A 26,501-nucleotide genomic window follows, 5' to 3' on the forward strand; every position below is an offset into this window, starting at 1 on the left:
TGCATGCTAGTATTTATTGTAGGGTCACTCAGGCATGTTGGGCTGCTTTATTTCAAATGGGAACACTATTCTGGAGTCCTTGGGATCCACTGGAGAGGCCTGGAATGCCCCTGTTCCCAGTTAATCAGAGACCTCTAACGCAGTGCTAGAAACCTCAGTATCTACATCGTCTTAGGACAGGGCTTCAAAATTCCCACAGCCCCTGGCTTTCCCCTTGGCAGCGGGGTTAGGGAGATGGCCAAAGGGGAAATGGCCAGTTACAAACTGGGTTCCTTTGGATAACTCCCCTTGCACAAATAGGGTTGCCAATTTTAGTTGGACATATCCCTGGAGGGTTCATCACATAATATAATCTTTAATTAAAGATTCATCTTTAATTCCTAGAGACTTCAGGACAATCCTGGAGGTCTGGCAACCCAATGCCCAAAGCTCTTGGCAGGGTTACAGCCGGAGGGGGTTTAGCTGCTGGATAAATCCATTAGCTTTGTGCAATGATTGTAGTAAGCACACCCCAACGTACAGCTTAGCACAGGGTCCTCTTTGTGCTGCCAGACTGCAGGGAGAGGGGGAGTCAAAGTCTCAGGACAGACTCTGCCTTTCAGACATGCCAAATCTCAGCTTAATTTGGAATCAGCTGCTTTGATACAATTCCCCCAGAGTGGGTTCTGAGACTCCAGTGGAGCACTGGCCAATTCACACCAGCTGGGATCCGGCCCATTGATTCCCATGGAGCTATGTTGGTTCACACTAGCTGGGGATCTGGCCTAAGGTTTGGGTGTTGGCCCCAGGGGCAGGAGTCAGAGGAGATGGGGTCCCAGAAAAGACCCCACCCGCTTAGGGCCATGTGAGGAGTGGGGTGATCCCAGGGCCTGAGGGTTAGGAGGCCCCACTTGCAAAGCGTGGGGGTGGTATTTGAGGGAAGGGACTCTGGAGGCAAAATGGAGTGGGCCCATTTGGTTGCTGCTGGGCTGAGCAATGGGGAACTGCCAGGCTGGTTGGGGGAAGAGATAACATCTTCAAAGAGACACCCTCTGCTGCCTGGGGATGGTCTCTACCACTGGGGGGCTGCCTGGAGGAGATCTGTGTAATGGAGGGCTCACTGGTACTTGGGGGGGGATTTGTATAATGGGGGGCTGATTGGGGCCTGGGGGAATCTGTAGAAAGGGAGATCTCCCAGGAGCCTGGGGGATCTGTATAATGCGGGGCAGGGTCTCACTGAGGGCCGGAGGGGATCTGTATAATGGGGGGCTCACTGATACTTGGGGGGATTTTCATACTGGAGGAGGACTCACTGGGGCCTGGGGGGATTTTGTGTCATGCAGGGTTGGCTTCTCTCCACCCTGTTTACAAACACTTGGAGCAGACGAGGTGCTGGCACCCAGGGGCTCAGGCTGGTGGTGGGAGGGACCTGCCAGAACAAACTGCAAGTGTTTCCCGGGAACAAAGGATAAAGGGAGCGCGGGGCAGTGGGGCAACAGAGGGGCCTTTGTGTGCCAGCCCTCAGGTGCCCCCGTGCCGCACTGCCTGCTGGGAGCGGGGCCAGGAAGCCTGTCAAGGCTAATGCCCCACTTTGGCACTTCAAGTGCAGAAGGTGGGGGCCCACAAGGATTCTAAAACTTAATACTGGCCACTCCAGGCTGGTATTAAACTCCCAAGGTTACAGCTTTTCTCTGACCTTGGATGGGTAGATGCTGCCACCACCCAAGTGCAGAACCCCTTTGAGAGCCCAGGAAGGCGCCCTTAGGAATTCCTTCCTGTGGGTACCCTCAAGCTCTTTCACTGCCCCCTCCGGGGAAGAGCTGAGAAAGAAAAAACAAAGGAAAGCAGCTGTTGCCACCAGCTAATTAAACAATGTGCACAAACCTCTTAAGACACAAAAATCTAATTATTTTCTTTAAAAAGGTAAATTTTATTAATAAAAAAAAATAAAGAAACTACATCTGGGAACTCAGGCTATTGCAAGATTTTAAAAGAGCAACTACAAGGATTAAGCACCAAGAATAGCTTTTTCGAGATCCAGTTCAAAGGCTACAAGCAAAACAAAAGCACCTGGGATTAGCACAAAGGAGTCCACAAGAACATAAGAACGGCCGTACTGGGTCAGACCAAAGTTTCATCCAGCCCAGTATTCTGTCTATCGACAGTGGCCAATGCCAGGTGCCTCAGAGAAAGTGACCCTACCAGGTAATGATCAAGTGATCTCTTTCCTACCGTCCATCTCTACCCTCTGACAAACAGAGGCTAGGGACACCATTCCTTACCCATCCTGGCTAATAGCCATTAATGGACTTAACCTCCATGAATTTATCCAGTTCTCTTTTAAACCCTGTTATAGTCCTAGCCTTCACAACCTCCTCAGCCATAAAGAAATAAAAAGAGATAACCCTAATTGCATCTTCTTAGACATTTCCTGATCTACTTTCATATCTGGGGTTTCAAATGAGTAGTTTTTAGGCATGATACTGAGGTTTTTCATACCTAGCCCCAAGCTTCTTACAGCATAGCTCTGCCCTGTCCACCTCTCTCCGGGAGAACAACAACAGACAGACAAAAGCGGAGTCTTTGTTTCAATTTTAAAAAGTTCTAGTCTCCCCATTAGCTCTTTTGGCCAGGTGCCCACTCACTTCCTTTTACCTATGCATAGCAGTGAGACTTTTTAACCCTTTACAGGTAGAGCAATTAGAGAACAGCTACTAAGAAATATTTTATAGCTACTGGCTGGCTGGTGTCCATAAAAGGGAGTTACCCCCCTACCTTCATTTATCTCAGAGCTGGAGACCTGCAGGGAGGAGGGAGGCACCAGGGAGAGTGGAGGGTGTGCTGCTGGGACATCCCCCGCCCATGGACGTACTCAGCAGCTTTGTGGTCCTGCCTGGTGTGGGCAGTCTTTGGAGTCTGCGACTTGGGTGTGGTTCCAGGCAGTGGGTCCCATGTGGCCCCCCGGGGGGAGTGAGGCTCCTGGGGCCCACCAGGCCCTAACCCCCCAGGCCGGCTGTCACCCCCAGGCCTGGTCATGGTGGGACTAGAACAGGGTCCCATTCAGGTTGTGAGGGCTCTGGGGCCATGGCACTGAGACAGGCTATGGGGGGGTTCCCTGTGCGGGACTGAGGTGACCCCGGCTGCCCTGATGGGACAAATGGGGACACACAGCTCAGTCCCGGGGAGGGTGGGAATCTCATTCCCGGGCTCCACCCCTCCCATCTGTCTTGTTCCTGAGCTGAGAAAACAATCACCAGGGAAAGGGATGGAAGATGGATTATGTGAAATTAAAGGAGGGGCAGAGACAGCCCTTCCCCAGGACAGAGCTGAGCGGTCCTGGGGGGCAGGGCAGGCCCGAGAGGGACTGGCGGAGAGGGGGAGGGGCAGAAGGGGTCTTGGGGGGTGCCAAGGGGCTGAAGGATGGGGTGGGGCAGGCCAGGACAGAGGTGAATCTAGGGGGTGGAGAGGTGCGAGAGGAGCAGAGATGGCCCCTCCCGGGGTGGGGTGGGACAGAGGGAGATCAGGCAGAGATGGTCCCTCCTGGCATGGGACAGAAGGGGCTGGGGGTTGTTGGGCAGCCTCAGTAGAGTCCCAGTGCTGCCTGGGTCAGACTGGCTGACTTGCCACCACCCCGAGGGATCCTGCAAGGCAGTCTGTGTGGGGCAGAGGGCACTGCTCCCCTGTTATTGCCCAGGCTGCCCTCCCCAATGCATTCAGTCCGGCGACGCCTCTTTTGACCTGTGGCTGGGGGGATCTGGACAGGGCCCCCTGGGGGCTTGGACATGGGGGGGTCTCCTGGGGCCTCCCAAGGGCTCCTTCACCTAGGAGCAGCAGCAGCCCAGTGGGTGGCTGCCCCCACCCCCTGAAGTGCCAGGGGAGCTCATTACACTGGCAGCTTCGGATGCTGTTGCTCCTGGCAATGGTGGTTGCCATGATGCTGTTTCCAAGCCTGCAGGATCCCAAAGGAATTTCCATCCCCTGGGGTGGCTCCTGCTCTGCTGCCAGCCCAGCCCATTCTGCAGGCCTGGGGCCCCACCCCTGGGCACCTCTAGTCCGGTCCTCCACCCCCATCTCTGCCCCTCTCGCTAGCTGGGTGGACCATGCTCAGCCCCCGTGGCAGCCGGGCTCCCCAGATCCCCACGCGTCTCTCCAGATCTGCATCCCACAATGGGATGGGGTGGGAGAAATGGGACTCAGGCCTTGGCTACACTGGCAATTCACAGCGCTGCACTTGCTGCGCTCAGGGGTGTGAAAAAACACCCCCCCTGAGCACAAGCGAGTGCAGCGCTGTAAAGTGCCAGTGTAATCACGCCTGCAGCGCTGCAAGCTATCCCCTCGGAGAGGTGGAGTACTTGCAGCTGGCGCGCGACTACACTCGCGGCAGCGCTGTGAATCCGCGAGTGTAGCCAAGGCCGTAGGGGTTAGCTCGTTCCAATGCCAAGAGCCACCCTCTGCCCAGCTGCTTGAGAGGCAGCATTGTCCAGCATTTCACTGCCTGCCTGTTTTCCCTGCGGTGGCCCCTGCACCTTCTGGGCACTGGACTACTAGAGAGCGATCTAGTGGTTAGACCAGATAGGCTGGGAGCCAGGGCTCCTGGGTTCTGTTCCTGGAGGGGTGGGGGGTGTAGTGGTTAGAGCAGGGGGAGCCAAGAGTCAGGACTCCTGGGTTCTACTGCAGCTCTGGGAGGAGAGTGGGGTCTATTGGTTGGAGCTGGGAGCCAGGAATTCTGGGTTCTGCTCTGGGTTTTGGGAAGGGCATGGTGTCTAGTGGATAGAGCAGGAGGCTGGTAGTGGAGGGGGTAACAGAGCCAATGAAAGGGGGGCCTTCGCTTGTGGCCTGATTGCTGGCCTCTTTGCAGGGCTGGGTGAATAGCTCCCATCTGGCTTTTGGGGGCTGTGGAGGAGCCAGTTACTGAGCAGCTGAGCAAGTCCCCTTTGGCTGGTGACAAGGAGTGAGTGTCCCCGCCCCCTTGGCTAGCTGCTGGCATCCCGGGCATCTTGGCTGCATCATGTAGCAGGATTAGTGAGCTTTGCAGTGCCAATGGGGTCCTGCCTGCCCCAACCCCACCCGCTGTGTATGGAGCTACCTGCCTGGGCACCCTTGCCTGGGCAGATTGATGAGCTCTAGGGCCTCTATTTGTAGAGGGTCTCTAAGGTGCCACAAGTACTCTGTTCTATTTGTAGAGCGGGCCTGAGTGGCTTCTCCACCCACTTGCCCACCCACTTGCCTGAGCCCTGACCTGGTGGGGACCCCTGCTGGGCAGCCGGCAGCCTCAGATACAGACGGGAGCTGGAGCCTGGCAGCTGGAGAGACTCTTAGGTGCTGAGGCCCTAAGTATATATGCAGCCCCAGCCTGTACCCTGGCCCTCCTCGACACCAAGGGGCACTGCAGCTGCCTCTGGGGCAAAGGGTGGCCTTTGGGCAACAGCCCTAGTGTAGGATGCTAGTGAGCTGGGTTCAATTCTGCCCACTGCTTATGAATCGCCTTCGGCCCTCCCATTTCCCCGCTCTCTGCCTCAGTTTCTCCACCGGTGGTGCAGGGTGACTGACTCGCTTGGTGAGGGTCACGTGGGAGATGCTGGGAGAATCATAGAATATTAGGGTTGGAAGGGACCTCAGGAGGTCATCTAGTCCAACCCCCTGCTCAAATCAGGACCAATCCCCAACTCAATCATCCCAGCCAGGACTTTGTCAAGCTGACCTTAAAAACTTCTAGGAAGAGATTCCACCACCTCCCTAGGTAACCCGTTCCAGTGCTTCACCACCCTACTAGTGAAAAAGTTTCTCTTAATATCCAACCTAAACCTCACTAACTGCAACTGAGACCATTACTCCTTGTTCTGTCATCAGGTACCACTGAGAACAGTCTAGATCCATCCTCTTTGGAACCCCCTTTCAGGTAATTCAAAGCAGCTATCAAATCCCCCCTCATTCTTCTATTCTGCAGACTAAATAATCCCAATTCCCTCAGCCTCTCCTCAAAAGTCGTATGTTCCAGCCCCCTAATCATTTTTGTTGCCCTCCGCTGGACTATTTCCAATTTTTCACATCCTTCTTGTAGTGTGGGGCCAAAACTGACACAGTGCTCCAGATGAGGCCTCACCAATGTCTAATAGAGGGAAATGATCACGTCCTTCAATCTGCTGGCAATGCCCCTACTTATACAGCCCAAAATGCCGTTAGCTTTCTTGGCAACAAGGGCACACTGTTGACTCATATCCAGCTTCTCGTCCACTGTAACCCCTAGGTCCTTTTCTGAAGAACTGCTGCCTAGCCATTCAGTCCCTAGTCTGTAGCAGTGCATGGGATTCTTCCGTCCTAAGTGCAGGACTCTGCACTTGTCCTTGCTGAACCTCCTCAGGTTTCTTTTGGCCCAATCCTCTAATTTGTCTAAGTCCCTCTGTATCCTATTTCTACCTTCCAGTGTATCTAACACTCCTCCCAGTTTAGTGTCATCTGCAAACTTGCTGAGGGTGCAATCCACGCCGTCGTCCAGATCATTAATGAAGATATTGAACAAAACCAGCTCCAGGACCGACCCTTGAGGCACTCTGCTTGATACTGACTGCCAACTAGACATGGAGCCATTGATCACTATCTGTTGAGCCCAATGATCTAGCCAGCTTTCTATCCACCTTATAGTCCATTCATCCAGCCTATACTTCTTTAACCTGCTGGCAAGAATACTGTGGCAGACCGTATCAAAAGCTTTGCTAAAGTCAAGGAATAACACGTCCACTGCTTTCCCCCTCATCCACAGAGCCAGTTATCTCCTCATAGAAGGCAATTAGGTTAGTCAGGCATGACTTGCCCTTGGTGAATCCATGCTGACTGTTCCTGATCACTTTCCTCTCCTCGAAGTGCTTCAAAATTGATTCCTTGAGGACCTGCTCCATGATTTCTCCAGACTGAGGTAATGCTGACTGGCCTGTAGTTCCCTGGATCCTCCTTCTTCCCTTTTTAAAGATGGGCACTACATTAGCCTTTTTCCAGTCATCCAGGACCTCCCCCGATTGCCAGGAGTTTTCAAGGATAATGGCCAATGGCTTTGCAATCACATCCACCAATTCCTTTAGAGTTGGATGCAGTGCATCCGGTCCCATGGACTTGTGCTCATCCAGTTTTTCTAAATAGTCCTGAACCACTTCTTTCTTACAGAGGGCTGGTCCTCTCCTCCCCATACCGTGCTGCCCAGTGCAGTAGTCTGGGAGCTGACCTTCTTTGTGAAGAAAGAGGCAAAAAAATCATTGAGTACATTAGCTTTTTCCACATCCTCTGTCACTAGGTTGCCTCCTCCATTCAGTAAGGGGCCCACACTTTCCCTGACCTTCTTCTTGTTGCTAACATACCTGTAGAAACCCTTCTTGTTACTCTTAGCATCCCTTGCTAGTTGCAACTCCAAGTGTGATTTGTCCTTCTTGATTTCATTCCTGCATGCCTGAGCAATATTTTTATACTCCTCCCTGGTCATTTGTCCAATCTTTCACTTCTTGTAAGCTCCTTTTTTGTGTTTAAAATCAGCAAGGATTTCAGTGCTAAGCCAACTGGTTGCCTGCCATATTTACTATTTTTTCTACACATCAGGATGGTTTGTTCCTGCAACCTCAATAGGGATTCTTTAAAATACAGCCAGCTCTCCGGGACTCCTTTCCCCCTCATGTTACTCTCCCAGGGGATCCTGCCCATCAGTTCCCTGAGGGAGTCAAAGTCTGCTTTTCTGAAGTCCAGGGTCCGTATTCTGCTGCTCTCCTTTCTTCCTTGTGTCAGGATCCTGAACTTGACCATCTCATGGTCACTACCTCCCAGGTTCCCATCCACTTTTGCTTCCCCTACTAATTCTTCCTGGTTTGTGAGCAGCAGGTCAAGAAGAGCTCTGCCCCTAGTTGGTTCCTCCAGCACTTGCACCAGGAAATTGTCCCCTACGCTTTCCAAAAACTTCCTGGATTGTCTGTGCACCGCTGTATTGCTCTCCCAGCAGATATCAGGGTGATTACAGTCTCCCATGAGAACCAGGGCCTGTGATCTAGTAACTTCTGCTAGTTGCCGGAAGAAAGCCTCTTCCACCATCCCCTGGTCTGGTGGTCTATAACAGACTCCCACTACAACATCACCTTGTTGCTCACATTTCTAAACTTAATCCAAAAACTCTCAGGTTTTTCTGCAGTTTCATACTGGAGCTCTGAGCCGCCAACATGCTCTCTTATATACAATGCAACTCCCCCACCTTTTCTGCCCTGCCTGTCCTTCCTGAACAGTTTATATCCTTCCATGTCAGTACTCCAGTCATGTGAGTTATCCCACCAAGTCTCTGTTATTCCAATCACATCATAATTCCTTGACTGGGCCAGGACTTCCAGTTCTCCCTGCTTGTTTCCCAGGCTTCTTGCATTTGCGTATAGGCACTTAAGATAACTTGCTGATCATCCTGCTTTCTCAGTCTGAGGCAGGAGTCCTCCCCTCTTGCACTCTCCTGCTTGTGCTTCCTCCTGATATCCCATTTCCCCACTTACCTCAGGGCTTTGGTCTCCTTCCCCAGTGTGAACCTAGTTTAAAGCCCTCCTCACTAGGTTAGCCAGCCTGCTTGCAAGGATGCTCATCCCTCTCTTCGAACAGAAGCCCTTGTCCAGGCCTCAGCAAGGGCCAGGGACAGCTGCTTCCCCTCAGGGGCTGTCAAGTCATGAGGGCTCTCAGCTGCTCCTGGGTGGGTTCACAGAGCAGTGAGGTGACAAAGGCTCCAGAGCTTCTTATCTCTTCCTGCCCACATCAGATGCCTGGCTGGGGGCTGGCCTTTCAGCTCAGCCACTTTGGCTTCAGTGAGACATGGGCCAATCCGACCCGTCTATCCAGTGACCCAGGATAGTGTTTTGGGGTAGACAAATAGCACCTTAAAGTCATCAAAAGACCAACTTCATATCCCCCTGTGACCTTATGAGTGTAATATAATATCTCATTGAAAGATGACATTGGTCCAGAAAGAGTTAATTAACTCACAGACTGACCTGATCCATAGCTGAACTTTAAAGACTTGTTAGGAAGATATGTAAATGAATAGAGCTTTGAAATGCAAGCCTGCATTATTAGAGATAGAAAGGTAAATGTTTGCTCAGGTCTTGTGATGTAAGCAAACAAGTCTTTTCTATTGCTATAGCTTTGATTCAAAGATAGTGTGGTGATCTGGTCACCCTAAAATATTGGGACACATTGGGGTGCCATAACCCCACCCACAGTCCACCCCCACTCCTCCCAGGCTCTGCCCCCACTCTGCCCCAGGTCCCACCCCCTCCCCACTCGGCCCCTGCCCACTGTGCCCTTCCTCATCCTCTGGCCTGCCGCTGGCTTGCTGCGTCCTTCCTCAGTCCCCCCCCCCCGTCCACTTGCCACTCAACCTTATGGTGTCGAATTCCCCTCTGCTGGGTGGGTGCTCGCCCACCCCCCGCCTCTTCCTGCCCCTGCATCGCCCTTGCCCCGCCCCCATTCCACCCCCTTCCCCGAAGTCCCCGCCCCTGCCCTGCCTCTTTTCCACCTCCTCCCCCGAGCACGCCGCATACCCGCTCCTCCCCTCTCCCTCCTGGAAAGCGGGCGGAGCGGGGACGCAGTGCACTGGGGGGAGGGGGGAGCTTGGCTGCAATTTTTCCCCATGGGTGCTCCAGCCCCAGAGCACCCACGGGGTCAGCGCCTACCTCCCGCTCACCTCCTTACCTGAATATCGGGACAAATGGCGTCCCGACTGTACATTGATCGGGATGCAGGCCAAAGGGTTAAATACTGGGACAGTCCTGATTTTATTGGGACATCTGGTCACCCTATTCAAAGATCAAAAAAGGAATATTAACATTTATGATGACACTTAAGTAAAATAGTATTATTGTCTATATGTCTCTCTGAAGGTTGTGATAAACTGTATATGAACTGTTTAATGGATAAATTACACTATGCTAATTGCCAGCATGGTTGGGAGACAGAAGATTAAGCTTATTCTCTCAGGACAAGAGGCTGCTGGAAAATGTATAAAAACCCTGGGACACCATCCTGTTTTATCTCAGATCTGCTTTGGGTTTAAAGAGGGGGAAACCTTAAGCCAGAAGAATTGAGATCCCTAGTCATTGACTGGAGTCACCCTGAATATGGACATTGTTGTGGAAGCAAAAAAAGACATTGGACTATATAACCTATGGACTATTTCTAAAAGGACTTTTGGCAACTACAAACTCATCTCTGCTGTGTATCTGAACCTCAAGAATTGAATTCAAGTCTGTTTTCTTTTTTAATAAATTTTAGTTTTGTTAACAAGAATTGACTATAAGCGTGTATTTTGGAGAAGATCTACGTTATAATTGGACCTGGGTGTGTGGCTGATTCTTTGGGGTTGGAAGAACCTTTTCTTTTATACGATGAGATAAGATTTTCAGTAGTCATCATCTTTTGGAGGGAGGGATAGCTCGGTGGTTTGAGCATTGGCCTGCTTAAACCCAGGGTTGTGAGTTCAATCCTTAAGGGGGCCACTTAGGGATCTGGGGCAAAATCAGTACTTGGTTTTGCTAGTGAAGGCAGGGGGCTGGACTCAATGACTTTTCAAGGTCCCTTCCAGTTCTAGGAGATAGGATATCTCCATTAATTAAATTAAAATATCTGACATGTGTCTGGATGTGACAATGTGACGGAGAGACTGCCGAGACTCATCAAGGCCTCGGATCGCTACCCCTTCCTGCTTCTCCACGTGGGCACCAATGATACTGCCAAGAATGACCTTGAGCAGATCACTGCTGACTACGTGGCTCTGGGAAGAAGGATAAAGGAGTTTGAGGCACAAGTGGTGTTCTCGTCCATCCTCCCTGTGCAGGGAAAAGGCCTGGGTAGAGACCGTCGAATCGTGGAAGTCAACGAATGGCTACGTAGGTGGTGTTGGAGAGAAGGCTTTGGATTCTTCGACCATGGGATGGTGTTCCAAGAAGGAGGAGTGCTAGGCAGAGACGGGCTCCACCTAACGAAGAGAGGGAAGAGCATCTTCGCCAGCAGGCTGGCTAACCTAGTGAGGAGGGCTTTAAACTAGGTTCACCGGGGGAAGGAGACCAAAGCCCTGAAGTAAGTGGGGAAATGGGATATCGGGAGGAAGCACAAGCAGGAGAGCGCAAGAGGGGAGGACTCCTGGCTCATGCTGAGAAAGAGGGACAATCGATGAGTTATCTTAAGTGCCTATACACAAATGCAAGAATCCTGGGAAACAGCAGGGAGAACTGGAAGTCCTGGCACAGTCAAGGAACTATGATGTGATTGGAATAACAGAGACTGGTGGGATAACTCACATGACTAGAGTACTGTCATGGGTGGATATAAACTGTTCGGGAAGGACAGGCAGGGCAGAAAAGGTGGGGAGTTGCATTGTATGTGTAAGCGGGGAAATGGTCCCGCTATTGTGGGGAACTTTCCTGGCTTGTGCACTACCCCAGTGAAGTGGGCTAGCAAAAGGATCTGAGTCCTCACTCCCACTTCCTTTAACCAGAGGCCTCCCTGCCCTTTAGGACTCCCCTTCCACTCTCCTGTCTGGCAGAGTCCTCATAACCCCGACAAGGCTGGGCCCAGGATTTCTGGGGGTCTCGACCCCCAACCCTGCTGTGGTCACCCAGGACAGGGGCTAGGGTGTCCCGACTCCGGGGTACTCTCTTTGCACTGGGCACCTCCCTGACCCACTGATCATTTCATATAATTTAAAGCAAATACAAGTTGTTTAATTAACAATTAATTTAGAATAAGAATAAGGAAAAATGGGAAAAGTTAAAGGAAAACACATCACCCCGCTCTGTGGCAGGGAACATCACAAACAGTGTCTCTGGAATGTCAGGGCAGTTCACAGTCTGTTCCTTGTAGGTCCCAGGCCTCCTTCTCAGGCCCTGGCTGTGCTGCAGAGACGCTGCGGGTCGGACACTTGCTCTGGTGGTGGCCACACGCTCTCAGGCTCTAGGTGGCAGGACCCTTCTTCCCAGCGTTGCCCCCGCCCTGACAGGGTTACGATCCCCCTCCAAGTCTGGCCTGCAGAGCCTCTTGGCTGGGCCACTGCCCAGGGTCCCCCTCCTCTCCCCAGCTGCTCACCGCACCCAGCTCCGGCTCCACTCTGCCTCAGCACGGCTGCTGCTGCTGCTCTGCCTTCAGCTCCCTGGGCTGCTTCTCTGGCTCTGGTTGCTGCAGCTCTGCTCCCAGGACAGGTCTGCTCTCTCTGGGCTCTGCTCTGGCTTTGGGGCTGCAGCTCTGCTTCCAGCAACTTAGCTCGGGCCCACTCTGTCTGACTCAGGCCATTCCAGTTCACAGGGAGGATGGGACCCCCCTGGCCTCCCGACTCCCTGATTAGCCTGCCCGCCCTGTCAATCAGGCTGATCTGGAGCATTGGCCTCTCCCCATTGTTCCTGGGGACTGTCAGTCTTAGGCTCCTGATTTGCCACCGACCCTTCCCCTTTTAGTGCTGGGAGCTAGCCAACCAAAACACCCCCACTGAGTGTTAGTAAGGGGGCAACAGTCCCCTTACATATGTAAGAGAGGAGTATGACTGCTCAGAGCTCCGGTATAAAACTGCAGAAAAACCTGAGAGTCTCTGGATTAAGTTTAGAAGTGTGAGCAACAAGCGTGATGTTGTCGTGGGAATCTGCTATAGACCACCAGACCAGAGGGATGAGGTGGACGAGGCTTTCTTCCGGCAACTAGCAGAAGTTACTAGATCGCAGGCCCTGGTTCTCATGGGAGACTTTAATCACCCTGATATCTGCTGGGAGAGCAATACAGTGGTGCACAGACAATCCTGGAAGTTTTTGGAAAGGGTAGGAGACAATTTCCTGGTGCAAGTGCTGAAGGAACCAACTAGGGGCAGAGCTCTTCTAGACCTGCTGCTCACAAACCGGGAAGAATTAGTAGGGGAAGCAAAAGTGGATGGGAATTTGGGAGGCAGTGGCCATGAGATGGTCCAGTTCAGGATCCTGACACAAGGAAGAAAGGAGAGCAGCAGAATACGGACCCTGGACTTCAGAAAAGCAGACTTTGACTCCCTCAGGCAGGGCCGGCCTTAGCAAGAGCGGGGCCCGATTCCTGGGGGCGGGGCTTGCCGCTGGCAAGCCCTGCCCCCAGGAATCGGGCCCCGCTCGGGCTGGGGTCGCGGGGTTTGGGTCCGGGCCGGAGCCGCTGGGGCCGGGGCCAGGCCGGAGTCGCTCGGCCCAGGGCCCGAGCCAGAGACGCCAGGGCCCCGAGGGGCTCGGGCCGGGGCGGCTCGGGCCAGCGCCCCAGGGCCCGAGCCGGGCCGGGGGTGCTCGGCCGGGGCCGGGGCCGGAGCCATGGGGCCCGAGCCGGGCCGGGGGTGCTCGGCCGGCACCGCTCGGCTGGGGACGCGGCCGGCGCCCCGGGGCCCGAGCCAGAGCCGCCGGGGCCTGAGGTGTTGGGGCCGGGGCCGGGCCGGTGCCCCAGGGCCCGAGCCGTGGGGCCGTACTGGGGGTGCTTGGCCGGAACTGGAGCTGCTGCCCCGGGGCCCGAGCCGGCCCAGAGCCAGAGCCGCTTGGCCGGGGCCGGAGCCGCTCGGGCCGGGGGTGCTTGGCCGGCGCCAGGGCCGGGCCGGAGCCGTGGGGCCGGGACGGCGCGCTCGGCCGGAGCCGGTGCCGGGCTGGAGCTAGAGCCGCTGGGGCCGCTCGGCCAGGGCCGGACTGGGCCGCGCCCCCCTCCCGCTTACCTGTTGCTGCCGCCGCCTGCCCCTTTTCAGACTTCCCACAAACATCTGATTTGCGGGAAGTAGGGGAGGGGGAGGAACAGGGGGCGGAGCATTCAGGTGAGGGGAGGGGAGGAGGGGGAAGTGAGCTGGGGGTGGAGTGGACAGCTGCGGGGCCCTCTTAGGCGCGGGGCCCAATTCAGCCGAATCGGCTGAATCGGCTTAAAGCCGGCCCTGCCCTCAGGGAACTGATGGACAGGATCCCCTGGGAGAATAACATGAGGGGGAAAGGAGTCCAGGAGAGCTGGCTGTATTTTAAAGAATCCTTATTGAGGCTGCAGGAAAAAACCATCCCAATGTGTAGAAAGAACAGTAAATATGGCAGATGACCAGCTTGACTTAACAGTGAAATCCTTGCTGACCTTAAATGCAAAAAAGAAGCTTACAAGAAGTGGAAGATTGGACAAATGACCAGGGAGGAGTATAAAAATATTGCTCAGGCATGCAGGAGTGAAATCAAGAAGGACAAATCACACTTGGCGTTGCAGCTAGCAAGAGATGTTAAGAGTAACAAGAAGGGTTTCTTCAGGTATGTTAGCAACAAGAAGAAAGTCAAGGAAAGTGTGGGCCCCTTACTGAATGGAGGAGGCAACCTAGTAACAGAGGATGTGGAAAAAGCTAATGTACTCAATGATTTTTTTGCCTCTGTCTTCACGAACAAGGTCAACTCCCAGACTGCTGCACTGGGCAGCACAGTATGGGGAGAAGGTGAACAGCCCTCTGTGGAGAAAGAAGTGGTTCGGGACTATTTAGAAAAACTGGACAAGCACAAGTCCATGGGGCTGGATGCGCTGCATCCGAGGGTGATAAAGGAGTTGGTGGATGTGATTGCAGAGCCATTGGCCATTATCTTTGAAAACTCATGGCGATCGGGGGAGGTCCCGGATGACTGGAAAAAGGCTAATGTAGTGCCCATCTTTAAAAAAGGGAAGGAGGAGGATCCAGGGAACTACAGGCCAGTCAGCCTCACCTCAGTCCCTGGAAAAATCATGGAGCAGGTCATCAAGGAATCAATTATGAAACACTTAGAGGAGAGGAAAGTGATCAGGAACAGTCAGCATGGATTTACCAAGGGGAAGTCATGCCTGACTAACCAAATTGCCTTCTATGATGAGAGAACTGGCTCTGTGGATGAGGGGAAAGCAGTGGATGTGTTATTCCTTGACTTTAGCAAAGCTTTTGATACGGTCTCCCACAGTATTCTTGCCAGCAAGTTAAAGAAGTATGGGCTGGATGAATGGACTATAAGGTGGATAGAAAGCTGGCTAGATCGTCGGGCTCAACGGGTAGTGATGAATGGCTCCATGTCTAGTTGGCAGTCGGTTTCAAGTGGAGTGCCCCAGGAGTCGGTTCTGGGGCCGGTTTTGTTCAATATCTTCATTAATGATCTGGACGATGGCGTGGACTGCACTCTCAGCACTGGGAGGAGTGGTAGTTATGCTGGAGGGTAGGGATCGGATACAGAGGGACCTAGACAAATTAGAGGATTGGGCCAAAAGAAACCTGATGAGGTTCAACAAGGACAAGTGCAGAGTCCTGCACTTAGGATGGAAGAATCCCATGCACTGTTACAGACTAGGGACCGAATGGCTAGGAAGCAGTTCTGCAGAAAAGGACCTAGGGGTTACAGTGGACGAGAAGCTGGATATGAGTCAACAGTGTGCCCTTATTGCCAAGAAGGCTAATGGCATTTTGGGCTGTATAAGTAAGGGCATTGCCAGCAGATCGAGGGACATGATCGTTCCCCTCTATTCGACATTGGTGAGGCCTCATCTGGAGTACTGTGTCCAGTTTTGGGCCCCATACTACAAGAAGGATGTGGAAAAATTGGAAAGAGTCCAGCGGAGGGCAACAAAAATGATTAGGGGGCTGGAACATATGACTTATGAGGAGAGGCTGAGGGAATTGGGATTATTTAGTCTGCAGAATAGAAGAATGAGGGGGGGGGATTTGATAGTTGCTTTGAATTACCTGAAAGGGGGTTCCAAAGAGGATGGATCTAGACTGTTCTCAGTGGTACCTGATGACAGAACAAGGAGTAATGGTCTCAAGTTGCAGTTAGTGAGGTTTAGGTTGGATATTAGGAAAAACTTTTTCACTAGTAGGGTGGTGAAGCACTGGAATGGGTTACCTAGGGAGGTGGTAGAATCTCCTTCCTTAGAGGTTTTTAAGGTCAGGCTTGACAAAGCCCTGGCTGGGATGATTTAGTTGGGAATTGGTCCTGCTTTGAGCAGGGGGTTGGACTAGATGACCTCCTGAGGTCCCTTCCAACCCTAATATTCTATGATTCTATGGAGGCCTGAGGCTCGGCACTATAAGGGAACTGCATTATTTGGACTTCTAAGTAACCAGTGAGGTAATATAGAAGCTGTTTTGTGCTGGTTTGGTAATCTAAGTACTGGACTATACACCAGCTTTTAGGGTTTGTCTGTCCCCTTGTGTTTGCAGTTCACCCTAATTGAGTGACCTCAGCTGGCTCCTACAAGCAGCATCGTTACACCCCATGCGGACCCACCTGAACAGTGTAATACTAACAGCCAAGTAGGATGGGAGGTTCAGGACTCCTGGGTTCTAGCCCAGCTCTGGGAGGGGAGTGGGGTCTAGTGGTTAGAGCTGGGGGAGGCAGAAGACATATAGGAGCCAGGACTCCTGAGTTCTATTCTTGACTATGTCGTTGGGGGAGGGAACTCCAGTTGCTAGGAAAAGGCAAGTGTTAGTAATGGGAGATTTGATCATTAGAAACATAGATAGCTGGGTTTGTGATGACCAGGAGAACCGTATGGTGACTTGCCTGCCTTGCGCGAAGGTTGCAGATCTTTCGAGGTATCTAGACAGACTTATGTGTAGTGCTGGGGAAGAGCTGGTGGTCATGGTACATGTAGGTATCAATGACAAAGGGAAGGGTAGGAGAGATGTCCTGGAGGCCAAATTTAGGCTGCTAGGGAAGAGACTGAAATCCAGGACCTCTATAGTGGCATTCTCAGAAATGCTCCTAGTTCCACGCGCAGGGCCAGGTAGGCAGGCAGAGCTTCAGAGTCTCAATGCGTGGATGAGACGATGGTGTAGAGAGGAGGGGTTTACATTCATTAGGAACTGGGGAAACTTTTGGGATGGGGGGAGCCTATACAGGAGAGATGGGCTCCACCTAAACCAAAGTGGAACCAGACTGCTGGCACTAAACATTAAAAAGGTTGTAGAGCAGTTTTTAAACTAGGAGATGGGGGAAAGCCGACTGCTGCAGAGGAGCATGTGGATCGGACAGAGACTTCTCTTAGGGGAGAGTCTAATCATAGAGAATCTCCAGGTTATAGGCAGGAGCAGAGGATGGAAGAGGATAATGTAAGGGCCAAATCAGATGATAAACATTCACATAAAAAAGAATCTGACACATCAGAAAAGGGCAGACAAATAAACAGTGACAAGTTTTTAAAGTGCTTTACACAAATGCTAGAAGTCTAAATAATAAGATGGGTGAACTAGAGTGCCTCGTGATAAAGGAGGATATTGATATAATAGACATCACAGAAACCTGGTGCACTGAGAGCAATCAATGGGACACAATCATTCTGGGGTCAAAATATATCGGAAGGACAGAACAGGTCGTGTGGGGGGGGGGGGGGAGGGGGGAGTGGCACTATATGTGAAAGAAAACGTAGTATCAAATGAAGTAAAAATCTTAAGTGAATCCACATGTTCCATAGAATCTCTATGGATAGAAATTTCATGCTCTAATAAGAATATAACATTAGGGTTCTATTATAGACCACCTGACCAAAGTGATAGTGATGATGAAATGCTAAGGGAAATTAGAGAGACTATCAAAATTAAGAACTCAATAATAGTGGGGGATTTCAATTATCCCCATATTGACTGGGAACATTTCACTTCAGGACGAAATGCAGAGATAAAATTTCTCGATACTTTAAATGATTGCTTCATGGAGCAGCTGGTACGGGAACCCACAAGGGGAGAGACAACTCTAGATTTAGTTCTGAGTGGAGCACAGGAGCTGGTCCAAGAGGTCACTATAACAGGGCCACTTGGAAATAGTGACCATAATACAATAGCATTCAACATCCCTGTGGTGGGAAGAACATCTCAACAGCCCAACACTGTGGTATTTAATTTCAAAAGGGAGAACTATGCAAAAATGAGGGGGTTAGTTAAACAGAAGTTAAAAAGTACAGTGACTAAAGTGAAATCCCTGCAAGCTGCATGGGCGCTTTTTAAAAACACCATAATAGAGGCCCAACTTCAATGTATACCCCAAATTAAGAAACCCAGTAAAAGAACTAAAAAAGAGCCACCATGGCTTAACAACCACGTAAAAGAAGCAGTGAGAGATAAAAAGACTTCCTTTAAAAAGTGGAAGTCAAATCCTAGTGAGGCAAATAGAAAGGAGCATAAACATTGCCAAATTAAGTGCAAAAATGTAATAAGAAAAGCCAAAAAGGAGTTTGAAGAACAGCTAGTCAAAAACTCCAAAGGTAATAACAAAATGTTTTTTAAGTACATCAGAGGCAGGAAGCCTGCTAAACAACCAGTGGGGCCCCTTGATGATCGAGATACAAAAGGAGCGCTTAAAGACGATAAAGTCATTGCAGAGAAACTAAATGGATTCTTTGCTTCAGTCTTCACGGCTGAGGTTGTTAGGGAGATTCCCAAACCTGAGCCGGCTTTTGTAGATGACAAATCTGAGGAACTGTCACAGATTGAAGTGTCGCTAGATGAGGTTTTGGAATTAATTGATAAACTTAACATTAACAAGTCACCGGAACTCAAATGTGTGAAGTTGCAGAACTATTAACTAAGGTTTGTAACCTGTCCTTTAAATCGGCTTCTGTACCCAATGACTGGAAGTTAGCTAATGTAAAGCCAATATTTTAAAAGGGCTTGTAGTAGTGTTCGGCCGAGGTTCGGCTGTCAGCGGGGCTGTGGGGTGTCCCACCGCCTTCCTCTGGTCCGGCGGCAGCCTGGGACAACAGGCACACCGTTAGGGTCTCTGGCCCATAGCTGGGGCTGAGCCAAGAGATCAGAACCCAGGCCCTTAAGCCAGGGCTGAGGCAAAGTCTATAGCAGCCCAGGCCCTAGGTCAGGGCGGGGCAGCAAGCAAATAGTCAGTCCGAAACCCAGGCCTCTAAGCAGGGGCTGGGTCAGTTTGTGGCAGCCCAGGCCCTAGGTCAGGGCGGGGCAGCAAACAAATAGTCAAACAGCAGCCCAGGCCCTTAAGCAGGGGCTGGGTCAGTAGCAAATAGTCACTCAGGTACCCAGCCTCTCTAGGCCAAGGGAAACAGGGGGAGTCTGCCACCCAAGGAGTGGGTGGCAGGGGGGACGCAGGCCCTCCCACCCCACTGCGTCCCAGCCCGGGGCCCTAGCAGCAGCGGAAACTTGCTGCTGTCAGTGGGGATCCTGGCCGCAACACACTGACATTGGCTCTGGCAGTGCAGCAGCCAGACTGGGGTCGGCTGCCCCTGGGCTACTTCCACTCTCCCCCTCGTATGGTACCTGGGCTGTCTTAGTGTCGTCGGTGCTCTCCACCAGCATTGGATCCTCTGGGTAGGTAGCGAAGGGCAGGCTCGGCTCCTCCTCAGGGTAGCTGGCATGGGGCAGGCTTGGCCCGTCCTCCTCGGGGTAGCTGGCACGGGGCAGGCTTGGCCCGTCCTCTTCGGGGTAGCTGGCGAGAGGTAGGCTCGACCGGCCCGGTGAGTCAGCAGGCCGGTTGCGGCCTGCAGCTGTTTCCCAAGCAGGAGCTCGGCCATGGACGTCTGCTCTCTCCGCTGGCCTGGCCTCCACTGAGCTCTGCAGGCGGGCTTTTATACTTCCGGGTCGGGGCCGTGACCTCGGAGGGGCGGGCGCCGGACCCGGTGGCTCCGCCCACGTTGGTATTAGGGGAGGTTCGGCCGTCAGCGGTGCTGTGGGGTGTCCCTCCACCTCGCTACAGGGCTCTAGAGGTGTTCCTGGCAATTACAGACCGGTAAGGCTAACGTCGGTACCGGGCAAATTAGTCGAAACAATAGTTAAGAATAAAATTGTCAGACACATAGAAAAACATAAACTGTTGAGCAATAGTCAGCATGGTTTCTGTAAAGGGAAATCGTATCTTACTAATCTATTAGAGTTCTTTGAAGGGGTCAACAAACACGTGGACAAGGGGGATCCAGTGGCCATAGTGTACTTAGATTTCCGGAAAGCCTTTGACAAGGTCCCTCACCAAAGGCTCTTACGTAAATTAAGCTGTCCTGGGATAAAAGGGAAGGTCCTTTCATGAATTGAGAACTGGTTAAAAGACCGGGAACAAGGGTAGGAATTAATGGTAAATTCTCAGAATGGAGAGGGGTAACTAGTGGTGGTCCCCAAGGGTCAGTCCTCGGACCAATCCTATTCAACTTATTCATAAATGATCTGGAGAAAGGGGTAAACAGTGAGGTGGCAAAGTTTGCAGATGATACTAAACTGCTCAAGATAGTTAAGACCAAAGCAGACTGTGATGAACTTCAAAAAGATCTCACAAAACTAAGTGATTGGGCAAAAAAATGGCAAATGAAATGTAATGTGGATAAATGTAAAGTAATGCACATTGGAAAAAATAACCGCAACTATACCTACACTATGATGGGGGCTAATTTAGCTACAACAAGTCAGGAAAAAGATCTTGAACTCATCGTGGATAGTTCTCTGAAGATGTCCACGCAGTGTGCAGAGGCGGTCAAAAAAGCAAACAGGATGTTAGGAATCATTAAAAAGGGGATAGAGAATAAGACTGAGAATATATTATTGCCCTTATATAAATGGATGGTACACCCACATCTTGAATACTGCATACAGATGTGGTCGCCTCATCTCAAAGAAGATATACTGGTACTAGAAAAGGTTCAGAAAAGGGCAACTAAAATTATTAGGGGTTTGGAACGGGTCCCATATGAGGAGAGATTAAAGAGGCTAGGACTCTTCAGCTTGGAAAAGAGGAGACTAAGGGGGGATATGATAGAGGTATATAAAATCATGAGTGATGTGGAGAAAGTGGATAAGGAAAAGTTATTCATTTATTCCCATAATACAAGAACTAGGGATCACCAAATGAAATTAATAGGCAGCAGGTTTAAAACAAATACAAGGAAGTTCTTCTTCACACAGCGCACAGTCAACTTGTGGAACTCCTTACCTGAGGAGGTGGTGAAGGCTAGGACTATAACAGCATTTAAAAGAGAACTGGATAAATTCATGGTGGTTAAGTCCATTAATGGTTATTAGCCAGGATGGGTAAGGAATGGTGTCCCTAGACTCTGTTTGTCAGAGGATGGAGATGGATGGCAGGAGAGAGATCACTTGATCATTGCCTGTTAGGTCCACTCCCTTTGGGGCACCTGGCATTGGCCACTGTCGTTAGCCGAATACTGGGCTAGATGGAGCTTTGGTCTGACCTGGTACGGCCGTTCTTATGTTCTTATGTTGCCTTGCTGTGTATCCCTAAGCAAGACCCTTTGCCTCAGTTTTCCCATTTACAATTCAGGGATGGTTACCTGCAGCCCTGGGGCCTCTTGATGACTCATTAACTAATGTTTGTGCAGAGCCTGGAAGATGCAAGGTGCTAATTATCTTAACAAATCCAGTTCCCCAGAGCCACAGCGAATTCATAAACAAGCAGCCCTTAGCACCCAGCAATAGTGGGGTGAGGGCAGGGCTGGCTCCCAGCTGCTAGAGCCAAACTGACCCAGACAGAAGGATCCACACACCACTCCTCTTACGGGTGACCTGCAAAGCACAAAATAGGGCTAGTGCCTCCCCCCACAAAAAAATAAAAATAAAAAGAGTTAAAAGCTATGGAAATTCTAAGGAAAAAACTAGGGTCCATTTGTCCACCCAACGCCTGGTTTTGGTTCCCACCTCTGCCACTGACTTCCTGTGGGACCTTGAGCAAGTCACTTCTCTCTCAGTTCCCTGGGGAATAACAATCGTTCCTTTGCCCATTTAGACTCTAAGGCCCTGTCACAGAGTTTGGGGGAGACAAGGCCCTGCGCCCCCGGCTTCCTGCGATTCACCGTGACTCTCAGCCAGACAGTAGAACAGAAGGTTTATTAGATGACAGGAACACAGTCCAAACCAGAGCTTGTAGGCATAAACAGGACCCCTTAGTCAGGTCCTTCCGGGGGGTAGGGAGCTTAGACTCCAACCTCGGGGTTCCCTACAATTCCCAGCCAGCCCAAGACTGAAAAACCCCATCCAGCCGTCTCACTCCCCCAACCCCTGGCTCCTCCTCTAGCCTTTGTCCAGTTTCCCCGGGGAAAGGTGTCACCTGGCCCCACCCCCCTTCTGGCTCAGGTTACAGGCTCAGGTATCCTCCCTCAAATAAAGTCATCCTCTGCTCTCCCATCCCCCATGCAGACAGTCCCAGCAAAACTAGAAGACATTCCCAGGTCAATCCATCCCGCTCCCTACTGCATCACAGGCCCAGATCCTCAAAGGTATTTAGGTGCCTCGTGCCTTACTCTCCTGGGGCACAGAATGTCTGGGCAGCACTAGCACCAGTCTTAGCTGGGGCTCTGGTGCTACCGTAAAACACCTAATAATCCTCTTTTATTTCTGCTTAGGATTTCTCCAGCCATAGGTGGAGATGCTCTCTGTCTTGGTCATTTGCTCTCTCTCTCTTCATCCCCAGGCTGCTGCAGAAGCTAAGTCTTGATGCTCATAGTCTAAGGCTCTGTGCGGCCCCGAGGGGAATTTCACTGTGAAATGCCCATCCGTATGGACTGAGGCCCTGGCCCTTTTCTACAGAGAACCACATGCAGGGCAGATTGCTCTGCTTTCTGCCCACTCATGCTTCTACGGCTAGTAGAGGGTTAGCTAGTCCTGGCCCGGCTGGGAACCTTGCTGGGGCTGCCCCCGGGGCCCGAGCGGTTTGCCAGTATTGGGGGCTGATATTCCCTTCGGAGGAGAAATCAGAGAGATGCGTCAGGTCCAGTCTTGGTTGCACCAGCTGGGGCTTTGGGCCATTGATGCTAATGGAACTCTAGCCCTTTTATATCAGCTGGGGATCTGGCCCATTGACTCGTTACCCTGTACGTCATAACTAGAATCTCTGCTCCATTTGGATGTTGTTCCCAGTGTGTCGCCCCTCTGTGATTTGCGGCTCTGCACTGGGCTCTGCTAGCGCTGGAGATCCCTGCTAAGCTCTCAGCCTTTTCTCTGTTCTGGTCACCCTTGTTCTTATTCCCATGACAGCAGCATCTAGAAGCACCAGCAGAGTTCAGGGCACTGTTGTGCTTGGCACTGCACACCAAGGGGGTAACAGTCCTTGCCTCAAAGAGCTCACCATCAAAATAGACAAGACGGATGCAGGAAGGCATAGAAAACGGAGGGGGGGGGGCTGTACTGGACATGCTCTGTGCTGCCAGACTGTGTGTCATGGGCTCTGCACTGCTAAGAGCTGATGGGGTGTCTCCCTTAGCTTAGTGGTTGGGGAATGGAGCTTTGAAGTTCTCTCCCAGCTGCTGTGGTTAAGTTCTGTCAGGGCAGGGCATGCAAGCACTGAGTCTAACAGCCGTCCCCCATCCCCCCGCCTGGTGCAGGTGAGAAACTGAGGCACAGAGAGGTGATTTGCCCAGGGTCACTGCACCTCAGAACTCAGATGTCCTGACTCCCAACCTCCCTCCTCTGCTCTAATCACTATACCCCCCCATCCCAGAGTTGGGCACAGAGCCCAGGAGTCCTGGCTCCCAGGCCCCCTGCTCTAGCCATTAGACCCCACTCCCCTCCTGTGGCTCTTTGGAGCTTGGCTGTGCTGTGTATGGTTCTGGAATCCTGGGAACCCAGGGCTTTGATGGATTTGACACCACTTCTCGTGCCAGGATCCCCTGCTCGCATTTCTGTTGGTTACTGACATGCAGGGCCACCTGAGCTACAGCATGCTCTGCCTCGGTGCTCTTGAGCTTGGGCCAGGGCAGCAGTGTGGGAGGACGCAGTGCCAACTCTCTGACCTGTGAGGATTGTGCAGGCCTCCTGTGAGCTGGTTCTGAACTGTCATCTCCACCGCCCGAGAAACCCCGACAGCTCCAGCTACCTGCACGAGCCTGGCAGCCATGGGCAATATCTTTGGGCACTGGGCAGGGTGGTCTAGGGGGAGCCCTGGGACAGGAGTAACTCACCAGGAGAACAGCACAGGACTGGGAGGCAGGATGCCTGGCTTCTATCCCTGGGTCTGGGAGGGAAGGGGAGTCTAATGGTTGGTGGGGGAGGCCCAGGACTTCTGCGTTCTATTCCCAGCTAAAGAAGTGGAGTCTAATGGTTACAGCAGCAGGCTGCTGAGAGCGAGGACTCCTGGGTTCTATTCTCAGCTCTGAGAGGGGACTGGGGTCTAGTGGTTTAGAACAGTGGGGGCTGTGAGCCTAGGGTAACCAGACAGCAAGTGTGAAAAATCAGGACAGAGGGTGGGGGTAATAGGACCCTATATAAGAAAAAGACCCCAAAATTGGGACTGTCCCTATAAAATCGGGACATCTGGTCACCCTATGTGAGACGGGTTCCATGGCCATATAAGTCAGTACATATATGTCAGATGTCATGCACAGCACATTATACCGAGCATATGGACAATTATATTAATCAACTGCAGCAAGGGAGGTTTAGGTTGGACATTAGGAAAAAGTTCCTAACTGTCAGGGTGGTTAAACACTGGAATAAATTGCCTAGGGAGGTTGTGGAATCTCCATCTCTGGAGATATTTAAGAGTAGGTTAGATAAATGTCTATCAGGGATGGTCTAGACAGTATTTGGTCCTGCCATGAGGGCAGGGGACTGGACTCGATGACCTCTCGAGGTCCCTTCCAGTCCTAGAGTCTATGAATCTATGAAACTGTATTATGCTCTTCCCAGAATGCTGTGCACGACTGTTCACTCATGTCAAGCCACATGTCCCCTGATACCCAGCACAGCTCAACACTTGGTACAGGCATGGAGCCTGTCAGAAGGAAGACGTATGGATGTTCTCCCTGGTACAAGTTTGGGAGGTGCCTCCCTGGCCCCTGGCACCGGGAATGTGGTGTCCAAAACAAGAGATAAGGAAAGATGCAAACCAGCAAGTTAAGCAACTCTTAGACTGGCACTTTCAGCTTGTACCCAGCCAAGCTCTAACTCAAGCACCGCTCCTTATGGGGATGAATGGTTATGAAAAACAATACCCCAGTAAAAGAAAAGAGGTTCTCCTGATCCCAAAGGACCAAACCCCAGACCCAGGTCAATATACAAGTCAGATTTTACCCACAAATCACATTGTTGCCAATCCTTTAGAATGTAAAATCTAAAGGTTTAGTCATAAAAAGAAAGAAATATAGATGAGAGCTAAAATTGAGAGCTAAATGGAATTAATTACATACATTAATGGCAAAGTTTTTGGTTCAGGCTTATAGCAGTGATGGAATTAACTGCAGGCTCAAATCAAGTCTCTGGAGTACATCCACAGCTTGGCTGGGTCATTCAGTCCTTTGTTCAGAGCTTCAGTGTAGCAAAGTTCCTCCAGAGGTAAGAAGCAGGATTGAAGACAAAATGGAGGGGTTTCCAGGGCCTTTTATATCCTCTGCCATGTGGAAGGACCCCTTTGTTCTTACTGTGGAAAATCACAGAAGCAAGGTGGAGTTTGGAGTCACATGGGCAAGTCACATGTCCATACATGACTCAGTTCTTTACAGGTAGAGCAGCCATTGCTCACATGCTACCTTGAACGTTCCCAGGAAACCTTCTCATAGGTGGATTGGAATCTCCCAAGGTTCATTGTCAGTTGAGTGTTTCTTGATTGGGCACTTAATCTGAAGAGTCCCTTCTCAATAAGGTGGCCAAAAGCTTCACTGGTGCTACTTAGAACTAAACACACTAGGATACAAGTACATAGCCAATATTCATAACGTCAAATACAAAAATGATACACACATACAGACAGCATAATTATAACCAGCAAATTACAACCTTCTCATAGACACCTTCTTGACCTCCTTTGTGCAAGATATGGTACAACTATAGGACCTTGGTTGCAACAATGATCTATACCGTCACAGTTCATGTCAATAACGTCATACCCCCAACGCAAAATTGATGCAAGAAGGGCAGGGCCGGTGCAACCACTAGGCGAACAAGGCGGTTGCCTAGGGCACCAAGTGGTTGGGGGCGCCCAGGGCCGTCCTTAGGCATAGGCAGCTGGGTAGGGCACCTGAAAATTTGGGGCACCACTGGGTCTTAGTGTGCACCTGTCTGGTTTTCCTATCCCTGTTCTGACCCGTCTTACAGCCAGGCTCCCAGTCTTCCTGGGAAGGAGATCTAGTAGTTAAAAGAGAAAAAGCCTCCAGCCTGCCAGACCTATTAGCACAACACTGAAACTGTTAAAGAGCCTTTCAAGGGGTAGGTTTCAGAGTAGCAGCCTTCATTTCAAGGGGTAATGAAGCCATTAAACAGGCATTTGCCAACCCCCAGGTATATACTTTCAGTTTCTGAATGTACTGACAAAAACAGTTATGCGTTACTGTAATTTTTACTCAGGACATGTCAGTCTACAGGACCTTAGTTTAAAATTTGCTTTAAAAATATTTAATTAGTGAGTTGGTGAAGATTATAAAATCACATCTCTAAAAAATCCTTGCATAGATTTTTAGATGCACAATCATCTTTAGCCTTAAATGCTTCGCTCTTCAGACATATGGTTTTTTAAATAAATTCTTTAAAAGACCACTCTTATCTAAAATACACATTTTAATTACTATAGTAAAAAAAACTTACTTCCAAAATGACAGGTTTCAGAGTA

General features: G+C 51.1%; 1 protein-coding gene across 4 annotated transcripts in view; it reads right to left on the bottom strand.

The window, feature by feature from the left end:
- Positions 1–9,483: 9,483 nt before the first annotated feature.
- The window catches only part of LOC101948895 (transcobalamin-1-like), a 37,391-nt gene continuing 20,373 nt past the window's right edge, over positions 9,484–26,501 (bottom strand). The window contains exons 4-5 of one of the 4 annotated variants that reach the window (XR_010600417.1): positions 19,223–25,316; positions 9,484–9,782 (exon numbers count right to left, since the gene is read on the bottom strand). The gene's annotated coding sequence lies outside the window, so the exon portion shown is untranslated. Of the gene's footprint in view, positions 9,783–13,110; positions 25,317–26,501 lie in introns of those variants that run through there. The other 3 variants (XR_010600419.1, XR_010600418.1, XR_010600420.1) reach the window with 3 other exon arrangements.

The sequence above is a fragment of the Chrysemys picta genome, chromosome 4 (genome assembly GCF_011386835.1).
Source record: "Chrysemys picta bellii isolate R12L10 chromosome 4, ASM1138683v2, whole genome shotgun sequence".
In the NCBI taxonomy this organism is placed as follows: domain Eukaryota; kingdom Metazoa; phylum Chordata; order Testudines; family Emydidae; genus Chrysemys; species Chrysemys picta.